This window comes from Podarcis raffonei, chromosome 1, assembly GCF_027172205.1.
Source record: "Podarcis raffonei isolate rPodRaf1 chromosome 1, rPodRaf1.pri, whole genome shotgun sequence".
NCBI classification, from domain to species: domain Eukaryota; kingdom Metazoa; phylum Chordata; class Lepidosauria; order Squamata; family Lacertidae; genus Podarcis; species Podarcis raffonei.
Window position 1 is genome coordinate 39,114,873 of NC_070602.1, and position 21,004 is coordinate 39,135,876.

General features: G+C 41.4%; 1 long non-coding RNA gene across 3 annotated transcripts in view; it reads right to left on the reverse strand.

Moving 5' to 3' along the window:
- Positions 1–450: 450 nt before the first annotated feature.
- LOC128410370 (uncharacterized) overlaps positions 451–21,004 on the reverse strand; it is a 41,858-nt gene continuing 21,304 nt past the window's right edge. For all 3 annotated transcript variants that reach the window (XR_008329472.1, XR_008329474.1, XR_008329475.1), the window contains exons 3-4: positions 1,965–2,061; positions 451–1,629 (exon numbers count right to left, since the gene is read on the reverse strand). This is a non-coding gene — a long non-coding RNA (uncharacterized LOC128410370). The remainder of the gene's footprint in view (positions 1,630–1,964; positions 2,062–21,004) is intronic.

Genomic DNA, 21,004 nt, shown 5'->3' on the forward strand with positions numbered 1-21,004 from the left:
TGAACAGCATTCTAATATGTCTCTGAATATTTATGTCTTCTTTTTCAAATGCATTGCCCATGAATGTCATAGCTGTCAAACGTCTGTATACAAGAAGATAAAAAATGAAATTAATAAAAGGCAGATCAACATTTTGTTTGTTTAGAACACTTTTTCTCCCTGCTGCCTCTTCCTTTTTCTTTTTTTTTTTAGTTTAGCAATATTTGGGTTTCTTAGTTTGTTACTCTGAAGGGAGAACATTTCCGACTATTCAATAACAGCAAGGAAAGTACAGTTAGTGTGGTAAGCAAAGGATGCCTGTAGTGCTAAATTGGTATGATCCAAATTCTCTGGTTTAACAGGTTTGTGGCTTATTTAGCAGATGGCAAAAATCAGTGGCATCTCACATCAATCTAGGAGAGGGAGGGGAGCATTCCTCGTGTTATTTCTGTGATGTTATTTTGGGTTTGTTGTAATTCAGCCTTGTATTTAAGCACACCCACAGTTAGCCACTGGTGGAAAGCAATTGCATGCAAGTGAGTGTCTCTCCCCTCACCTAAATGTAGAAACCAGGTGAGCTGCTAGAGGAAGGAAGTTCTTGCCTTTGCACCAGCTCTCTCCATCCCTTACCTGCCAACCCCAGCAGGCTAGTAGATATTTTTTTACAGGTTATTAACTTCTATGAGTTTGTTTTAAGGCCATTAGAACTGGATTACATATTTTATGTAAACTGATTTGAGTGTTTTGGAAATGCCTAGAAATGTTTAAAACCAGCAAACAATATAATGCAGTCAACGCCCTAGATCTCTTGAACATCTATCTTCCTTGACAATAGTTAAGGATATATCACTACCTGCTCCTTGCTTCTGATAGGGAAGGTGACAATAGCCCCTCTGCTGGGGCTCGCTCACCAAAGAGCACTTGCCCCAGACTTGGGTCTTGGCTGCCAGGATTCCAACACAAAACCTCAAATGTTGCAACTTCCTCATGCAAGAGCTGCTCCATGCCCTTGATCATTTCCCTTGCCCTGTTCTGAACCTTTTCTAGCTCTGCAGTGTCCTTTTGGAGGTGAGGCAACCAGAATTGTACACAGTATTCCAGGTGTGGTTGCAAGCACTGAAATGACATTGCAGCCAATGCCTGCCTTATTTGAAAGCCAACTTGTTTGGCGTGGATGTAACTGAGAAATAGAGTTGGGATGTCATCAATGTACTAATGACACTATTCTCCAAGTCCTGTAGGGGCTTCTCCCAACAACTTCACACAGATTATCATGGTCATTTATTAAATTTGCAGATCCCAGGACGGTTCACAACACAAAGATACAATATATAAAAAGCCCCCCCCCCACAAAATACATAATAAAAACTACCCAAACCCTCCCTCTCCCCACAGCATATTTAAAAGGGTACCAGATGTCATCAGCCAAAGACCTGACTGAAGAGGGATGTTTTTTGCCTGATGTTAAACAGCAGATATGGAGTTTGGAATAATTAAGTGAGAAATATTTTTTTTGGGGGGGGGAGCAGGGCATGGTTGGTTACCTTCAGTTGACTGCAGTGAGTTTTGTTTGTGTGTGGGGAGAGGGGTTGTTGGGTCAAGTTAGCCATATTGATTTGTATGCTGTCGGTGGGTTCTTGTCTTGTTGCGCTGTAATAAAAACAAATGAAATGAAAGTACACAGTATGCTTCATGCATAGTGGTTTTGGTAAAGTAACTACAGCCACAAACTGCCCACTCAAAATTGTGCTCCCAGCCCCACTGACATGACTGCAAAGTTTAGAAAATTGTTCCCATTGGTTCCAATGGGAACTTTTTTGAATAAGCTTCATAGCCATTCAGGGGGCAATAATCGGGGGAGGGGTGTGTGGCTGGGCTAGGAAGGAAAAAAACCTCTCCCTTTGCCCTGAAATCCTAATAATAATTGGACACACATGCACATACACACAGAGCGGTAATTTAACAAAACTGAGACATATTTGTACCCGATGCATTAAGCAGAATGCGTAGTTTGTACTTGAATTCTCTGTCTGGACACAGTAGAGCACCTGGGGATTCTAGCACATGGGTCCGAAGAGCATCCTAGAAACAAAACAAAATTCGACTTCCAGTGTTGTTTTTTAACTTTAGTCTTTGGCTAAATATGCTGTCACATTGGGACTGCTGAGTTTGCATTACCTACAGCCAAATACCAAACAAAGAGTAGTTTGTGTTCCGAAAGTGCTCCAAAGTTATACATGTTTATTTTTCATCCTTTTTCTTCACAACTACATGCCAAAAACTGGCTTCTGCATTAATAGGCACAGTGTAGTTTTTGAGGAAATTAGTCATAAGAACCCAATGAACCTTCTGCTATTCAACACCGAGGAAACTACGGAAATGGAAATTCCATCAAAGAGCAGAAAGAAGGAAGAAGAGTCAGCTCAATGTTATTTGTCCACTTTTAAAAACATGTCTCTTTTGTATGTCCATCTTGGGCAAACAACAACAACAACAAAAACCCTTTGAATCCTGTATCACAGAGACTCCATGCAAAATGTCCACAAATCCCCAAATTCCTCTTTATTTGTGGCTATTGTGGTCATTCATAAATGTAACACTTCCCTGGCAGCAACAAGGACCAGATCTCTCCATCACAAGACAATTGCTTCCACACCTATAAGCCTGAACAGCAGTTTCCAACCATGTTTTTATTTAAATAGAAGCAGGAAATAATAGCATAGAGTTTCAACTGATTTTGTGGAATGATCTGCATCTACAAACGTTAAAAGGCCAGCATAGTTTTTTGTTTTGTTTTTAATGAACGACAACAGATCTTGTGGCACCTTAAAATGCTAACAAATTTGTTGTGGCATAAGCTTAAGGAGCCCCAAGAGTCTTTGTTGTTTTTGCTGCAACAGAGTCACAGCGCTACCCCTTTGGTACTTTCCGTACTGAACCTAAGCTTAGACTTCGTAAGGAGAAATTGCTCCTAGGCACACAGTTGATATGCAGCCTCTGATTATTTGGATTGCTGTTTGTACAGCCAAAGGGAAAAGGCATAGACCGGGGCCAAGGGACTCTGTTTTCACTACCAAAATACCTGGGGGTGAAGGAAGGCCTTGTGAGTCAATTTGAGATCTTTTATTTTGTTTGTGGCAGAGCCAAATACTGCTGTCTAAAACACACACACACACACACACACAGAGAGAGAGAGAGAGAGAGAGAGAGAGAGAGAGAGAGATTAGTCCTTCAACTGGTAGGTTCCCAGGGCATTAAACAAGGACTTAACTCTAAGAAAAAGTAGAAGTGTCCTGAGAACTTCTTGGATCTCAGCTAATGGATGACAGCTTGGGAGGGACAAAATTCTAAGTCAACTTGGAATTTTTTTTGTAGTAGGAAACAAGCAAATGCAATGCAACAATACAATACAATACAATACAATACAATACAAACAAGTAGACTTAGTAACATGTATTGCAGGAACAGAGAGGATCATGCAGTTGTAACAGAGTGTTGCCATTGAGCAAGACTACCTGCAAGGGAGGAAGGATGAAAGGGTGTAGGCTGGTGGCTGAAGAAGAGCACCCACTGGTAGGGGGCACTAAGTGGTGGTGAGTGCTGGGTCTGAGGCCAACACTGGGTGAGCTTGTACTTGTATTTCATTTGAATGATTCCTTAGAACACCCACATGTGAGAGAATGACAACGCTGTTGCTAACTCGCACCACAACTATTTACCCGCCCCCCTTCGGAGAGGTTAAGGAAGATAAGAGAATAAAGCTTTGCATATCCAGTTCCCGTTCTGCCATTTTCTCTCTTCCTGAAGCTGGGATGATGAGATTCTAGGATTTTCAGTATAAATTGGCCAAGATGAAAAAGCAGATGTTGGCGATGTTTGGCTATGATTAGGACTGGCTCGTGAATTCTAAGGTTCATAAGTTCATTTCAATTCAGACAAACATCCACATGTTTTGTTGCTTATTCAAATGTAACTATTCCTCTTTAAGTTGGATATATGGCTGGAAACATCATACTTCTTGATACGAGCCATGTCAGTAACACTCTTGCGAAGAGAAGTTCATCTGCTTCTGATTAACAAAACCAGAAAATACAGAAATGCATAAAAATGAGAGACTTCTCTGGATGGGCCTTATTATTTAATCCCTTTTTTCAATGCGGCGGCATATATGATTTTCCTTTTGATCCAAAAAATATGGCTATAGTTTGCAAAATGTGTTTGCCATATTAGGAGAACTGAAATGTAGAGGTAATGGGAAGGGTTTCTTTCCTTCTTTCTTTTTTAAAAAGATCCCTATAGACTCTTTGCCACAAACAATCCCTTGCTGTTAAGTGTAAATAGAAAGCTTTTGTGTGGTTTCTAACAGAACACAGCATAAAAATTAGGATTCCATTCTGTTCTTTGTTTCTACAGTATGTAAAAGTAATTCAGCAGAAATACTGATAGCTTGTTCCAACCCTAGGTAAAATCCCATTTGGCCTGAGCAAATTCCCCTGCAGGTGAGTTTAAACCTAAATATAGGTTATGTGAAAATACTCTTAGATGACTATTTAAGAAGTTCTAGACATGGGTCTGCTGCCAAAAACACAGCACAGCTCTGTGTCCCATTCTCTCTCGAAAATATCTAGGTCTTAGTTTTACCCCTAAGATATAAAGGGGGAGCCTGTGTTGCCCAGATGTTGTCACACTGCCCACTCTCATCATGCCTGACTGTTGGTCATGCTGGCTGGAGCTGAAAGGAGTTGGAGTCCCACATCTAGAAGACCACAGGTTCTCCATCCCTGCCCTAAGATCTACTGCAACGTATTGTTTGACATGACACTGTCATAGTGTGGACATTGTGATAGTTTCATGCAAAGAGGTGGACTGTAGAAGATGTTACAATGGACAACCAAGACGAGGACAGCCTTGTGTAGTGGCAACCATACTTTGTTCTTCACACTTGAAAAAGGGAGGTGAGAAATGCAGCCTTTCTTCTCTGTGCTGGCATATTGCTGGATAAGCTTGTTTCACTGACTTCTCATATATGTGTGTACAAGAATATGAGGAGTCTTGTATCTCGTTCAGAGGCCCTTGGCTCTCTGACATGTGTGAGTCTCTCGCCCGTGGCAACACTGCCTTGGGGGGGGGGGACAGAAAGACGATGCCAGGGCAATATAAAGGCAAAGCTAAAATGATTGAGTCTAAGTGGCAGAACCTATATGTGACTTTTAAGACATCTGACAGCCAAACTGCACATCCCAAGTTATACTCAGAACATAATTAGAGATGACAGAGAAGTTCTTTAGAGCCAGTCTAAGAGATCAACTCTGAGGGATGGTAAAGCCCCTATCAAACAAGAGAGAAACTTTTAAAGCCCTCAAATTATTTGCCTTCTCAGATCAAAATCTGAGCCGAAGAATTCTGAGTGTCATACCTATTGGATGTTCTGTGTGTGAGAGAATCATTTGTTCCTGAAACAGGGAAGAACAGAGAAGAAGTTTCAAGAAGCAGCAAAAGGCTGAGATTGTTTTGTCTATGCAAGGACATTTTCTTTGGACATGCGCAGTGTGACAGGGAGTACTGATATCAATGGTTCTGTGTAACTTGTTGCAACTTGTTGTGAATCTCTTGCTTGTGTCTTGCGGTGACAGAAGCAGAGAGAGAGAGTCTTGGACTCTTGTTGGACTCTAAGCATGCCTTGACCATGACAGTCTGTATATGTTTGCTACCAATATGCTTTTGTGCCTGTCAAGTAAACCTCTACACTTGACTGAATCTTCATGGCATCCATGAGTGTTTATTGCCTACTGCATGTACCTTCAACCCCAAAGACCCTTCCAAGGAAGGAGCTGCATTGAGATGTAACACTGCTGAGTATGGATACTGGCACACACACACAGAGCAAAAGTGACGCCAGACCCAATCCTTCTAAATCACCCATCAGAGGTTGATGGATTGATCCAGCAATACCACTCCCTGTTTGCTGGTCCTCACTATGGCCAAAAAAACACCTTGCTCACTCATGACCTCCAAAACACACTCTCCCCCCTATACTTACATGAAAAGCAGTAATTGTGGGAATAGCTGTTGGTAGCGTATGGTGAGAGGAAGTAGAGTTCTTTCCTTCCCACCCATTTTATTTGTTGCCCTTATGCTCCTGATAGTACAGTACACAGGAAAACCTTCTGAGGACCATAGAATAGCTCAATAGTTTCTAGACTTTGGGTTCTAGGGTACTGTTACCAGTGCATGAGAGGTGCAGAGAGTGGGGAGGGGGGGAGAGAGAACAAACTTACCTTTTTGCTCTATGTGCCTTCACTGAGGCTTAGAATCATAGAATCATAGAATCATAGAGTTGGAAGAGACCACAAGGGCCATCAAGTCCAATCCCCTGCCAAGCAGGAAACACCATCAGAGCACTCCTGACATATGGTTGTCAAGCCTCTGCTTAAAGACCTCCAAAGAAGGAGACTCCACCACACTCCTTGGCAGCAAATTCCACTGTCGAACAGCTCTTACTGTCAGGAAGTTCTTCCTAATGTTTAGGTGGAATCTTCTTTCTTGTAGTTTGGATCCATTGCTCCGTGTCCGCTTCTCTGGAGCAGCAGAAAACAACCTTTGTCCCTCCTCTATGTGACATCCTTTTATATATTTGAACATGGCTATCATATCACCCCTTAACCTCCTCTTCTCCAGGCTAAACATGCCCAGCTCCCTTAGCCATTCCTCATAAGACATCGTTTCCAGGCCTTTGACCATTTTGGTTGCCCTCCTCTGGACACGTGGCTTCTGCAGCCACTACTCTCAGGGAAGGGAGAATGCATTTTCCAAGCTCAAGAAAATTATCTCAATTTTCCTGATCCCCCCCCCCTGTAACCTCCCCCCCCCCGAGTTAATCTAGTGAGAGATTTGGGGAGCTCACTCAGCTTTACACGTATTGTACCTCCTTCCAATGGCTTCTATTGTTGGTAGGGATCATTATGGCTGTACTTCCATTGGGAAACCACATATTGCGAAACTATGCGTGATGGCTGAGAGACTTCTGATCTACAGTACTTTATTTTTATTTGTTTTTTTATTAAATTTCTATACTGCATTCACGGATCGTAGCGCTCCATATCAAGGGTCATATTCAGATGTAAAACTAAGCCATGGTTTGGTGTTTTATTAATTTTTATTTATTTCACAAAATTTATATACCGCTTGATAAAGCGGTTTATAAACTGTGTTATCATTAAACTGCTAGTACCTTCAAAACCAATATTTGTCTTAAAAAATTAATTTTAGTCTCTATATTGTAGGAGTCAGAGGAGTGAAAGTGTGTGTGTGTGTGTGTGTGTGTGTGTGTGTCCCCGACTAGTGTAAAATACAAATGTGCTGAGAGGAAGCAAAGTTTGCAAAATTTAGGAAATACTATAATTAATGCTGTCCCACCAGGGATCATGATGCAGTCTGTGTTTCGTCTTTTGTAAGACACCTTCTCTCTTCTGTGCACAGGAAGGACAAACAGGGAAGCAGGAGGTTGCATGGGCAACTATAAATCTGACATTTCCTGACTCAATCTGCAACCTAAACAACATCCTTTTAAAATAGGTGTGGAGTGTTTTATTTAACAGTAATAATATGTACAGCTTCCCCCTCCCACCCCCGTTTTAATGGAACTCTGCCAGTTAATACCAGCTGATATGCCGGTCTTTTGATTTTTATTCCCAGAGGCCTCAACTATACACCAAAATTACTTCACCTGCCCCTGAACTGTGGACATTTCTGGTGTTGAATGAACATGGCACCTCTTTAACAGAGCATTTTGATGAATGTGGTCTATATGCTGTTCAATAGGTCAGGGGAGGAAAAGGAAGAGACGAGGTAGCCAAAACTACAGGGAAAATGTTATTACGTAGAATAGATCAACTCAGATTGGAATTTGTCCAGCGTGCTGGGGACGGAGGCTGTTAAAACTATTAGCAGAATTGGTAAACTTCAGAAGTTGTAACATTATGTTGTTTATGTGCAGCCAGTTTTTAAACCATCATGTCCTTTCTTGTGCCCTTTTCTTCTATTGATGCTAAGTATTGTCCTTTGGTTTTGAAAGGTTTTCTTTAAGCTGTTTCTTTTTCCTGAAGAGTCAGCTTCCTCTCCTTATGGAAGAATTTAGCTCTCCTCCTTCACTGGTATAGTTGCCTTTGCCTTTTACAATTTGTTTATCCAGTGCATATAATAAACACGGACTTCATGGCTTTGCCATATGAGTCAATGCACTGCAGCAGCAGTTCATGGGATCTGGCATTCAACCTGTTAAGCTAAAACTGACTAAAACTTTGAAACTTGGCATTCATCCATACTTTAATATGGTGTCCATACGCAATGCCCCTTCAAGGGCCAGCAAGGGCAGGTAAGCCTAAAATTGTGCATTTAAACAATTTTTATATGGATCCCAATAAGCAATGCTGCCTGGGCCATAGGAGAGTGACAAGTGTGCATTTCTGTCGTTTGTTCACTTTATGCTTCAAGCCTGTGATGAACCTCTTGGTCTGCAGCAGCCGCTGCTATCTTTACACCACAGCCTTCAGCCTGCTATACACCACCTCCTCCTATCTGTATCCTGTTACTCTCAGCTGCAGCTCTTGTGCTCCACACATTGTAAAAGAGTTGAGATCCAGGGCTGTGGTGAGTCCTCCTTTAGGAATGGTTTTGTGTTGCCTTCAGGGGCGTTTTCTACTGAAGAAGGTGCAGAAAGGGAAGGTGTTGGCCACACACCAAGAATTCTGCTTTGGGTGGTTTGTGGCGCACAAAACAAAGTACCTGTTAAGTTGTGGGTGAACATATCAGACGACACAGTGATTCTTCAAACAGCTCTTGTTTATTCACAGGCCAGAACAGAACTGAAGGGTTCAGTCAGCCTGCTTATATAGAGCTCCAGTACAACGTAACTGTAACAATTTTCTAAAACTATCCAATCACTGAACGTCACTTTCGATCCCTTATTTGCATAACTATCTACAGTATCCCCCTGCTGGCCCAGGGTGAGAACTTCAGTACATAACAGTACCCATCCTCTACAATACAAAATCAGACCCATGAACAAGGAAACACTTTGTCCCCCTTGTTCATCTCTGGGAAAGACAAAAAGTGAGCTTGGGATGCATGGAACATCACAGATGCATTTCTGGCATTGACAGAAGCACCAACATGCATGCTTGACAATACCATGATGCCTCTTGAAAGGTCTGTAGTCCTTCTGCATGATAGAACCAATGGATTGTGCAAAGTCAATGAGGCAGGGCACCATCTGTTTTCAAGAAGGTCACAATCCCCAGAGACTATTCTGCAGGTGGCTCTCAAATAGCACACACTGCATACAATCTGTTGAAGAGATCTATGTTACCAAGTCTTGCAGTCTGGGGTTGGGAAAGGAAAGATGGATCTCAGGGGCTGGCAACCAAAATGGACAATTCTTGACCAAGCTCAGAAAATGAACTAATATGAACTAATATTTCTTTATATATTTCTTTATATGAACTAATATTTCTTTATATATTGCTTGATTGTAATAAAACCTCTAAGCAGTTTATGATAAATATTAACATTGTCAATAAAAGCAGCTAAACATAATTAAAAATGGAGGTAATTAAAATTAGCAGCAAAAAAGATTAAAACACTTCAACACCTGCATGTCTGGATAGACTTGCTAATAATAATAATAATAATAATAATAATAATAATAATAATAATAATAATTTATACCTCGCCCATCTGGTTGGGTTTCCTGGGTGGCTTCCAACAAAATATTAAAAATACAATGAAACATCAAACATTAAAAAATTCCCTAAACAGGACTGCCTTCAGATGTCTTCTAAAAGTCAGATAGTTGTTTATTTCCTTGACAAGCCCTCTGCCTGGTTCCCTGTAACCTCACTTCTCACAGTGAAGGAACATCCAGAAGGCCCTCAGAGCTGGACCACAGTGTCTGGGCTGAATGATGGGGGTGGAGACGCTCCTTCAGGTATACTTAAAATACTTTAAGCAGACACCAAAATGATGAAAGCGAAAGCACCTTCCTGATGTAACCAGGCAGGGAATTTCAAAGAATAGGTGCAACCAAGCTAAAATATGTATATTTTACAAGCACAAAACCAGTTTATATGGCCCCTGAAATGGGGCCAGTTCTACAGATCGAAGTGCTCAGGTGTGCATAGATGCAGTAAGACTATCTCACAAGTAAACTTAACCAAGCTATTAAGGGCTTCATATACTACAGGTAGGGACACGGGTGGCGCTGTGGGTTAAACCACAGAGCCTAGGACTTGCCGATCAGGTTGGCGGTTCGAATCGGGGGGTGAGCTCCCGTTGCTCGGTCCCAGCTTCTGCCAACCTAGCAGTTTGAAAGCACGTCAAAGTGCAAGTAGATAAATAGGGACTGCTCCGGTGGGAAGGTAAACAGCGTTTCTGTGCACTGCTCTGGTTCGCCAGAAGCGGCTTAGTCATGCTGGCCACATGACCCGGAAGCTGTCTGAGGACAAACGCCGGCTCCCTCGGCCTATAGAGAGGGAACCACAGAGTCGGTCATGACTGGACCTAATGGTCACGGGTCCCTTTACCTTTTATACTACAGGTAACATCTTGAACTTGGCCCAGTGCAGCTCTCAGATCAGAGGTATTATATGCTGCAGGATTCTATACTAACTGCAGCATCCAGATCAAGCACAAAGGTAGCTCCGCACAGAGCTCATTACAGTAATCCAATCTGGATGCTATAAAGGCCAGTCTTAATTGCACTGCTCTTTGTCACTGAACGAAACCGTTTTCAGGAATGATTCAAGTTGAATCTACAGCAGCTACACATTCTTCTCAAGAGTGTGCATTTGGCATAAACAGAACATGTTTCTAGGTTTCCAGTCGATAAAATAGGTACATGACTATATTTATATCATATTACACGGTATCGATCTATACACAAAAACAAGAAGTTTGTAGATTTATTTTTGGATTACGAATCTTTGGGATTAATATTAGCTTGGTGTTTAATATAAACTGGTTTTTCAGAAATAGTATCCAACCCCCTCTGGGATCCCACAGCTAATTTTCCCCTTGGTCTCCTCGCTGTCCCAAATAGGACTAATCTAGCCAGCTAGCCCTGGTGATCATCTAATGTTTATTGGATGGATTTCCCCCCTAAATTGATTTTTGATTTTTGAATTTATTGTTATTCACATTTTATACTGTATTTTATGCTGTTTTTTGTTGCATCAATTAAGTGTTTTAAATTTGTTGTTAGCTGCCCTGAGCCCAGTTTTCTGAACAGGGAAGGGTGGGGTATAAATGAAAATTTATTATTATTATTATTATTATCCCCAAGTATTGGCCATACTGGCTGGGGCGGATGGAAGTTGGAGTCTAACAACATCTGCAGGGCACCAGGTTGGGAAATGCTGCTTTGAATGATATCACAAGTCATTATGGGACTTGGATGCCATCACTGTGTTGTTATAAATTTAACAGGAAGTTTCCCTAAAGAAGAGTATACCAGAGACACAAGAGACTCCTGTTCCAAGTATAGTAAGAAAATGGTAGGAGGATATCTTGGAACACAGTTCCATTAATTCATTTATGTTGTTAGGCCTAGTTTACTTTTCAGTTTACTTTTCCTTAGGACTATTCTTTTAAAAACGCAGTACTTGTATCCTGGAAAGGTAGCAAACTGGTATTGGACTTCCAGTTGGTAGAGCTAAAACCAGCCACCTTATACCCTTTCCTGGAACGTATAGGTGTGGCAAAATTATTGTCACCTGAACTAGTGGTGTTTGCAGTTCCATGTTCTGAAATATGATGAAAGAGCCATCTATTTAACACCCACTCCTAGGCTCATAAAAGAAATCCCATTTCATGGAGCTTGGCTCCTTCAGTCTTAAAAGAAATCCGAATCACGTGTTAGCTCCATTTCTCAGAAAATGGGCCAGGTGGCTGGGATTTCTAGGAATCCTGTGGGATTGTAAGTCATCTGTAGCAACTAGGGAAAAGCATTGAGTCAGTGATCCATTTGGGACAAGAGAGTTCCCCCAGCCTGATAAGATGTGTCCCTCTTATTTGGTATAGAGCGGCAAGCAGTGGCTAACATGTAGTGCTTGTTAGTCATATGCTCATTTTAGAAATTACTACTATTTCTGAAGTGCTGTACAGGGAAAATAGCAGCAGATTGCTTAGCAATTTCTAAAAGAAAATCATGCAGTTAAAAATGAAACCCGAAAAGCAAAACGTATTATCTATTTAGTAAGTATTCCTGATTGTGCCCGTAGATGAAAAACCATTCAACTACAGTAACCAGCTGGCAAAACTCTGTATTTAATACTCTATAAAAAGTATCAAATGTCTCACAGACTGGATCTTCCACTAAGTAAGTAAATGAATTTATATTTTCTCCCCATCTGCTTTATTTAACCCAAATGGCCATAACGTTTCAGTTGACCAGTCAGTCCAGCACTGCTCAGAAGAGCACTTTGAATTTCTTTCTTATTGAAATCAATGCAGTCTTTAATAGTGAACACTATCTCTGAAAAATTTTGATATTGGATTGTATCCAAAGTTAGCCATTCTCAGAGTGGACCCATTCAAATTAATGGACATGGCTAATTTAGGTCTATTAATCTCAGTGGGACTGCTTTAACTTAGTTGGATATAGCCATTGACACCCTCGTTTGACATTTTCAAGCAAAGTGTTAGTGAGAGGAGCATGTAATAACCACCATTAAAAAAAAATCCATTGAAAATATACATCTCTGTTTGAACAATGTAGGATAGCAGTAATGTAGAAAGGCAGTAATTCTTCCAAATATTGGAGACCACAGGAAGGGAGAGTGGCGTTGTGCTCAGATCATGCATATAAATGGCCTCGGTCCAGTATACCGGAAGGAGCGTCTCCACCCCCATCGTTCTGCCCGGACACTGAGGTCCAGTGCCGAGGGCCTTCTGGCAGTTCCCTTGCTGCGAGAAGCCAAGTTACAGGGAACCAGGCAGAGGGCCTTCTGGGTAGTGGCACCCGCCCTGTGGAATGCCCTCCCAAATGTCAAAGAGAAAAACAACTACCAGACTTTTAGAAGACATCTGAAGGCAGCCCTGTTTAGGGAAGCTTTTAATGTTTAATAGGTTATTGTATTTTAGTGTTCTGTTGGAAGCCACCCAGAGTGGCTGGGGAAACCCAGCCAGATGGGCAGGGTAGAAATAATAAATTATTATTATTATTATTATTATTATTATTATTATTATGCATCTAGTTGCCCACCCTGAGAACAGGATGCTGGACTAAATGGGCCATTGGCCTGATCCAGCCGGCTCATCTTAAGTTCTTATGTTAAGTAACTTTCAACTACACGGTCCATTAAGAAATGGTTGGGGTGTCAAGATTTTCATTCTCTCCCGTATTGCAGAGTGTATGTGTGACTACTAGATCACATGCTCTGTGTGTTGGCATTCCATTCTTTGGAAGCGTGGGAATGGAAGGAACTGTGCGCCACTTCCGTCTTCTTTGTCCTTTGTTCTGTTCTGTTGTTCTGTCTTGGAGGAGAAGAGACACGCCATAATGGCTCTGTTCTTTATTTTGATCCTGTAAATAAATCACCACACCCAGATACTACATATCCTCAGTCTCAGCTTCTGCTAAGCTCTGCTGCTTGCTTGAACGTCTGGAAGAGTGAATGCTGTGTTATGCTTTCTGGACAGGTGCCGGGAGAAGGCCGTCTCCCACTGAGAAGCACCAACATGGGTGGGTGGGTGGAAATACAGTGGTGCCCCGCAAGACGAATGCCTCGCAAGACAGAAAACTCGCTAGACGAAAGAGTTTTCCGTTTTGGAGGTGCTTCGCAAAACGAATCTCCTATGGGCTTGCTCCGCAAGACGAAAATGTCTTGCGAGTTCCTGCGGGTTTTTTCCCCTCCCCCCCCTTTCTAAGCTGCTTAGCCGCTAAAAGCCGCTAAAAGCCACTAATCCATCAATGGGCTTGCTTTGCAAGACAAAAAAACCGCTAGACGAAGAGACTCGCAGAACGGATTCTTTTCGTCTTGCGAGGCACCACTGTATTGGAATTTGCCTCAGTGGACAAGCTGATATGCTACCTCAGAATGCAAAGCAAAGACAAGATACTTTTTTTGTAAGATAGATAGTTTATTCATTATAGTTGCAGAAAAAGGCTTGTACCAAACACAGGATATGGATTTGCAATTCTTTTTAAAAAAAACTACTTAAGATGTAAATGTGGCTAATAGATAAGATACGCTCAAAAGTACAACCAACATTTCAATCCAATGCTTGTAGGTCAAAACTGTGTGGCTGTTCCACCTGATTTATTCATTTATTTTAGTAATTGACCATACAGTTTTTACCTATGCACACTGGTAAAATGTACTTGTGTAGGCCATATCAAGACACACTTCTCTGAAGTCTCTCAGCCCCACTTACCTCACAGAGTGTTTGTTGTGGGGGAGGAGGGGAAAGGAGAATATTAGCCGCTTTGAGACTCCTTCGGGTAGTGATAAATCTGGATATCAAATCCAAACTCCTCCTCCTCCTCCTCCTCCTCCTCCTCCTCCTCCTCCTCCTCCTCTTCTTCTTCTTCTTCTTCTTCTTCTTCTTCTTCTTCTTCTTCTTCTTCAACTGCAGCCTAAGCTGAACAGGATCCAGTAGGTTCTCTCTGCGATCTTGGTGTTATCAGCGCCATGCTCTAACCAACTGAGCTGTCCAGCTGTTCCCAGTGTTGCGTGACATGGTGATGCCTTTGAAGCATGCTAACTAAGGATGTTTCTACATATGCCTGGGAAGATGCAGAAGCTGCCTCAGACCAGTAATCTAGACTCTAGAACATGGCAGAAGGCTTAGAATGGAAAATATTGGAAAGCCCCCAAACTTTCTGCAGAGCAGCACTGCTGGTTTTGCCCAACAATAGTTAATGTCCTTGGCTGTGTATAACAGAGGCAACCTGAAGGCTATTGAACACATGCTATGGGAACCTACAGGTATGTGTTTTAAAATAAATTTGTGTACATTGCTTCTTTTTAAACAGCTGTGTATTTCCAGATAAAAGCCACACACACCCATCCAGTCAAGCCTGCATACTTTTCATTATCTGCCTAAAACACTAACAAAATAATGTATCTTCTCCTCAGGACTTATATTGATTCATCCTGCTGTGAATACAAATTATGGGGCTTGACAATAAGATAATAAAACAGGGAGAGAGAGAGAGAGAGAGAGAGAGAGAGAGAGAGAGAGAAGGAGGAGGAGGAGGAGGAGGAAAGTAGCATATATATATATATATATATATATATATATATATATTCTTTGTTTGCAAATGTGGAGCATTAATTGCATTCCTGTGCGGCAATCTGGACTGAGCTTCTGCTAGGCAAATTAGATATAAACTGAAGGTGAGGGCAAAAGGGTCACCACAGCAAGGGAGCATCGAGTGACAGGCACAGGGACCTCCGATGCATGGCTTGCAGAGCAGATGTTCACAAGGATGCAGTGATTATTGAACTGGTAATAAAAAAGCATCAGCTTACAGGCAGCCACGATGGATGCTGGTAATTATAAAGCATCCCCTGGGAGGAAAATGACACAAGTCAGCCGCATCTCTGCAATCACAGGGGCATAATTAAAGCTCCAGTAACAGTTGTTAATAGGGTGCAAATAAAACAGGGGGAAAATTTGAACGCAGTCTTTTTTTAGACAGACGGCAAAGGGCAATGTAATTACAGGGACTGCACATTTTATAATTTTACTATAGGTAGTAAAACAAAGAGTTTTAATATATATTATGGATACGGCGATAGCAACACGTACAAACACACACATGCACAGTGTATAAACAATGCCAAAAGCATTTTGCTCTATGTCGTTTGGATGTAGAGAACAGATTTTTAAACAGAATGTTTATGTTTTTAATTCTTAGAATGAACTAAACAAAAACATAAAGAAAATAGAACATTCATAAATATTTGGCCATTGTATCTTCCAAGGAAGATCCATAAAGGTGCAATGTGCCAAGAGACATGAGCGCTGGCCATATAAATGAGCAGCCTTTGGTTAGGCCTTATTTAAATACGACGCAGGGAAGGCAGGAAGACTATACCCATTGCACATGCCCCATTTAATCAATCGCTTTGCCTGTGGGTGCACTGCTGCTCATAGCCAGGGTGGACTGTGGCAACAGAAATTATTGATAGCATGGGATGGCGTGTATGATATCATTTTTAATGTAAATAAATACTTCATTTTCTAACTTACCTCAAGTAAGGAAATCAACCCTGAGTGCTCACTGGAAGGACAGATCGTGAAGCTGAGACTTCAATACTTTGGCCACCTCATGAGAAGAGAAGACTCCCTGGAAAAGACCCTGATGTTGAGAAAGATGGAGGGCACAAAGAGAAGGGGACGACAGAGGACGAGATGGCTGGACGGTGCTCTCAAAGCTACCAGCATGAGTCTGACCAAACTGCCGGAGGCAGTGGAAGACAGGAGTGCCTGGCGTGCTCTGGTCCATGGGGTCACGAAGAGTCGGACACGACTAAATGACTGAACAAGAACAACAATAACATATTAGAAAAGGTGGTGGTTCCTCCTTCATTAGAAGTTTTTTAGTGGCCACCTTTCAGTGATGCTGTAGTAGTGGGTTTCCTGCATCAACAGGGGTTGGATCAGATCACAGAATAATAGAATCTTAGAGTTGGAAGGGACCCTGAGGGTCATCTAGTCCAACCCCCTGCAATGCAGGAATCTTAACTAAAGCATCCATAACAGATGGCCATCCAAGCTCCACTTAAAAACCTCCAAGGAAGGAGAGTCCACCACTTCTCATGGGAGTCTGTTCCACCGTCAAACAGCTCTTACCAGCAGAAAGTTCTTCCTGTTGTTTTGTCGGAATCCCCCTATTTGTAACTTGAATCCATTGGTTAGGGTCCTGCCCTACAGAACATGCTCACTCCATCTTTCTTGTGACAGCCCTTTAGGTATTTGAAGATGGCTATCATATCTCCTCTCAGTCTCCTCTTTTCCAGGCGAAACATACCCAACACCCTCATTAATTCCTCATAAAGCTTTCTTTCTAGCCCTTGATCATTTTGGTTGGCCTCCTCTCCACACATTCAGTGCCAATATACTTCTTAAATTGTGGCACCCCAAACTGGACACAATATTCCAGGTCTGGTCTGACCAAAGCAGAACAGAGTGGGGCTATTAATTCCCTGCATCTGGACACTATACTTCTGTTGATGCAATTTAGAATAACATTAGCTCTTTTTTTTTTTTTTGCTGCTGGATCACAATATTGACTCATGTTAAGCTTGTGGTCCACTAAGACCCCTAGATCCTTTTCATATGTACTACTAAGCAAGCCAGGTGTCCCCCATCTTATATTTGTGCAACTGGTTCTTCATACCTAAGTACAGAACCTTACATTTGTCTCTATTGAAATTCATTTTGTTAGTTCTCCAATCTGTTGAGGCCATTTTGAATCCTGATTCTGTCCTCTGTGGCATTAGTTATCCCTCCCAGTTTGGTGTCATCTGCAGATTTGATGACCATCCCTTCAATTCCTTTGTCCAAGTCATTTATAAAGATGTTGGACTACAATGGGCCTAGGACAGAACCCTGCAACACCCCACTTGTCACTTTTCCTTTTCCTATCTTAGGCTGCAGCTCCCTCCTTGCATTGTTTATTCTGTTATCATCAGATTGGGCACTGCTTTCCTTTTTGGTGAAGAAAGGAGGAAAGTAGGTGTTGACCAGTTCTGTTTTCTCTCTGTCACCCTATAGCATTTCTCCATCATCTCCACGCAGAGGACCTAGTACTTGCTTGTTCTTACTCTTGCTTCAAACATAGTTGAAGAAAACTTTTCAATTATTTTAAACCTCTCTTGCAAACCTGAGTTCCGTCTCAGCTTTAGCTTGTCTGACCTTGCTGCAACTGTTAGATAATGACAGTGGTGTCTTTAGGATATATGGTTTTATTAACACATATCTACAACCTGAGTATATGATGGATGGTCTCACAGAATTAACACCCTGAAGATCTTGCTTCCTCATTCAGTTCCTATGGGATCCCTGGTCCAGCTCAGAGCAGGACATGTCTGTCCCCAGCTTCTTCCAGCCGGCTCTCACACACAACTCTCCATCCCAGCCTCCCTTTAGTCTTTTGTTCTCCATCACTTAGTTGTAGCTATTACAACCTTGCTCATTATTTTAGGTGCTAATGAGGCACTGACTGGATATTCTTTCTGTTTGGTCCTTGAAGGATCACTACAACCTTTAGCTCCTGATGCAGGGAGTCAGAGTTCTGAATATGCAGATTGAACCTAAAACTTACTTTCCTTTGATTGACATTTTCTCCCGGATACCATCTGTTTTTGTGAAGGGGATGGTGATTAAGACCTTGGGAAGGTCCCACAGTATGGAATTCACTTCTCCTTGACACTCGGCTGATTAAAGCCATTGTCCCACATATGTTTTGAGTGTGTCCTGCTACTTTCAGAGCAGAGTGACTACTAAATTGGTCTGGACATTGCCAAAGCATGTCATTTTGCCCATTTCCCATTAGCATTGGTTGCTATTCAAGATCAACATATGAGTGAAGACAATGATAGTAGACAAAGACGAAGTTCACCCGTGACAGTTTCAGAATCACTATCTAGCATTTCTTTCCATTTGTTACATGCAAAGTCAAGCAGTCTTGAAAGCTGTGATATCTCCAGTAAGGAAAATGGAATTTATAGCAGTTAAGACTCTCATCACTGAACAACTCACATGAAAATATCCATTGCAGGCACAAGAAAACACCCATAACCTCTTCACCCCACACCCAGAGTCAAAGGTGTTGCTCATGTTAGGGTTCTCCTTCCTGAAGACGAATAAAGAGATAGCTGAATTTTCTCAGTGACATCTAATTTTATCATCCGGTTGATTTCAGCATCTCCTTGGTTCCCTAGTGCTAATGGGGCTTAAATGGCACATATATTTTTGGCAGCACATTTGGATCTATATTACATGATGTATTATATCCATAATGTATCCAAGCTCATTAAACACCTCATCAAATTCTTTAAGAATATCTTCTCCATTCTATTCAGGAGACATGTTATATATTCATTTGACCATTTCCAGTCTGCCCTTCAACCTAAGCAAACATGAAACTTCCTTTCCCAATATTTCACATACCACTGAGTGATATCAGTTCTTATATAAATATGCTATTAGAATTTTGCTAGTGGTCTCATTCGGAACCTCCTGCACGAAATAAGTTTAGTTTTATAAGTGAGGCACATAGGAGTAACTAATCTTCATTACAGTCTGCTTTCGTTCAGTTTTGAAATTCACATTTCCTCTGTATCTGGTTTCACATGCTAATTCCAAGTTCCTAGATTCATTCTGCATATTTGTTGAAACCTAATAAAAATAATATCTCTGCCTCATCATCACCACAATTATCTTCAGTGGACTGTGCTTGATTTTTCTTTTTTGTGCTTTTGCAGAAGTAAATTGTGAAATGGTTGCTTTATAAAGGAAATCACTTTATAACTTGTACTGGGTATCCTATCTGCAGCATGCACAATTCTTTTGCATTCATCCACTTGCCTTCTCCTTAGTGAAGTCAGGTTAATTTTCAGAAGGACCACTCCTGATCAGGTTATCAACTGCACAAGAATTCTGATACGTAACTTTCTAATTTCATGAGTACCAGTCTCAGCTGGCACTATTTTTTTTGGAGACAAATATAAAACTAGATGTATTCAGTTTTATCAACTGTTTTGGATGGTAAATCTAGTAAATTGAGTGGTAAATCTGTATTGTTTCTGGGCTTGTAAAAAGGGATGCAGATGGGATATTTAATCATCACCAGTATGAGGGGGCAGGATAGCAGTGACCCTTGATATTTGTATAGCCCTGATCCAGCTAAAATCTGGTTTGACTAAAAACAATGGAAAACCATGGGACTAGAGTTATTTGCAATGAATTTATTTCATTGGTCTCAGTGGGACATAGCACTTTGTATATCCAAAGCATCATCATCACCAGCCTTCAGCTGGCTTGCCTTCAGGACAGAAGCTTCTAAAGTATTATTTTATTCATCACATCTCCAAAACTCTGCTTTTGTTTGGCTTTACCAAAAAAATGGGAATCCCTTGAACAGATAAGAGTTACTAAAGTATAATCACATGACAACATGTGGTTACTTACCAATCTTTCTGGATGGGGAGAGGTGCTCAGTCCCCTCAGGACTATAACATGGATTTTGACTTAACTTTCTGTGATAGCCATACTCGAATAACAGATACAGCATTCTCATAAAGATTTTGGTAGATGCCGACTTTCAGAATGCAAGATTTGTAGCAGCATTAGAAGAGCTCTTAATTGCGTCTTTCTTCGTATTTATTACTTCTGTATTTTAATTTCAGGTTTAAATTAATAACTGATTTGCCTCATGGAAGTCCGGTGGACTGAGGGAATTACATCTCCGGTCTCTTCACAGGTAGCCTACCTAATTAAAATATGACTCAAGGTATTACAAGTTAGCTTCCTTTGAATTAAAATATTCTGTTTCTTTCCTTTGTTTGAAGAAGTATCCCCCCTCCCCGCTCCTACTGTAGGAGGATGCATGTGTTACTATAGACTCACATTTCATATGGGACTAATTGCCACTGGCTTAGGGCTGCTTGTCAAAATGCTCCCTCTGTATTCTCTCTCGTCTAAAGGCCAAATCATTGTGGGGGGACATGAGGTTAAGGCCTTCGCTGTATCATTGTTTAACCAAATGCTTGTTCTCAGTGGAAGTCCTTCATAATCCCTGCTTCTTACCAGCATTTTATGTGGCGCGTCTGATGTTAACAGCATCATATTACCTCCAATTTGCTTTGTTTGATATCCTCGTTGCGAACAGCAATCTCTTCTTAGAGCCTAATTTCGATATACTAACCCACAGCAGGGAAGGCTAATGGCACTAGGTGACTTTAGTAGCTGTACTTTATTCCCCCCCTTCCCCTCTACGCTACAACCAGTTCTCCTG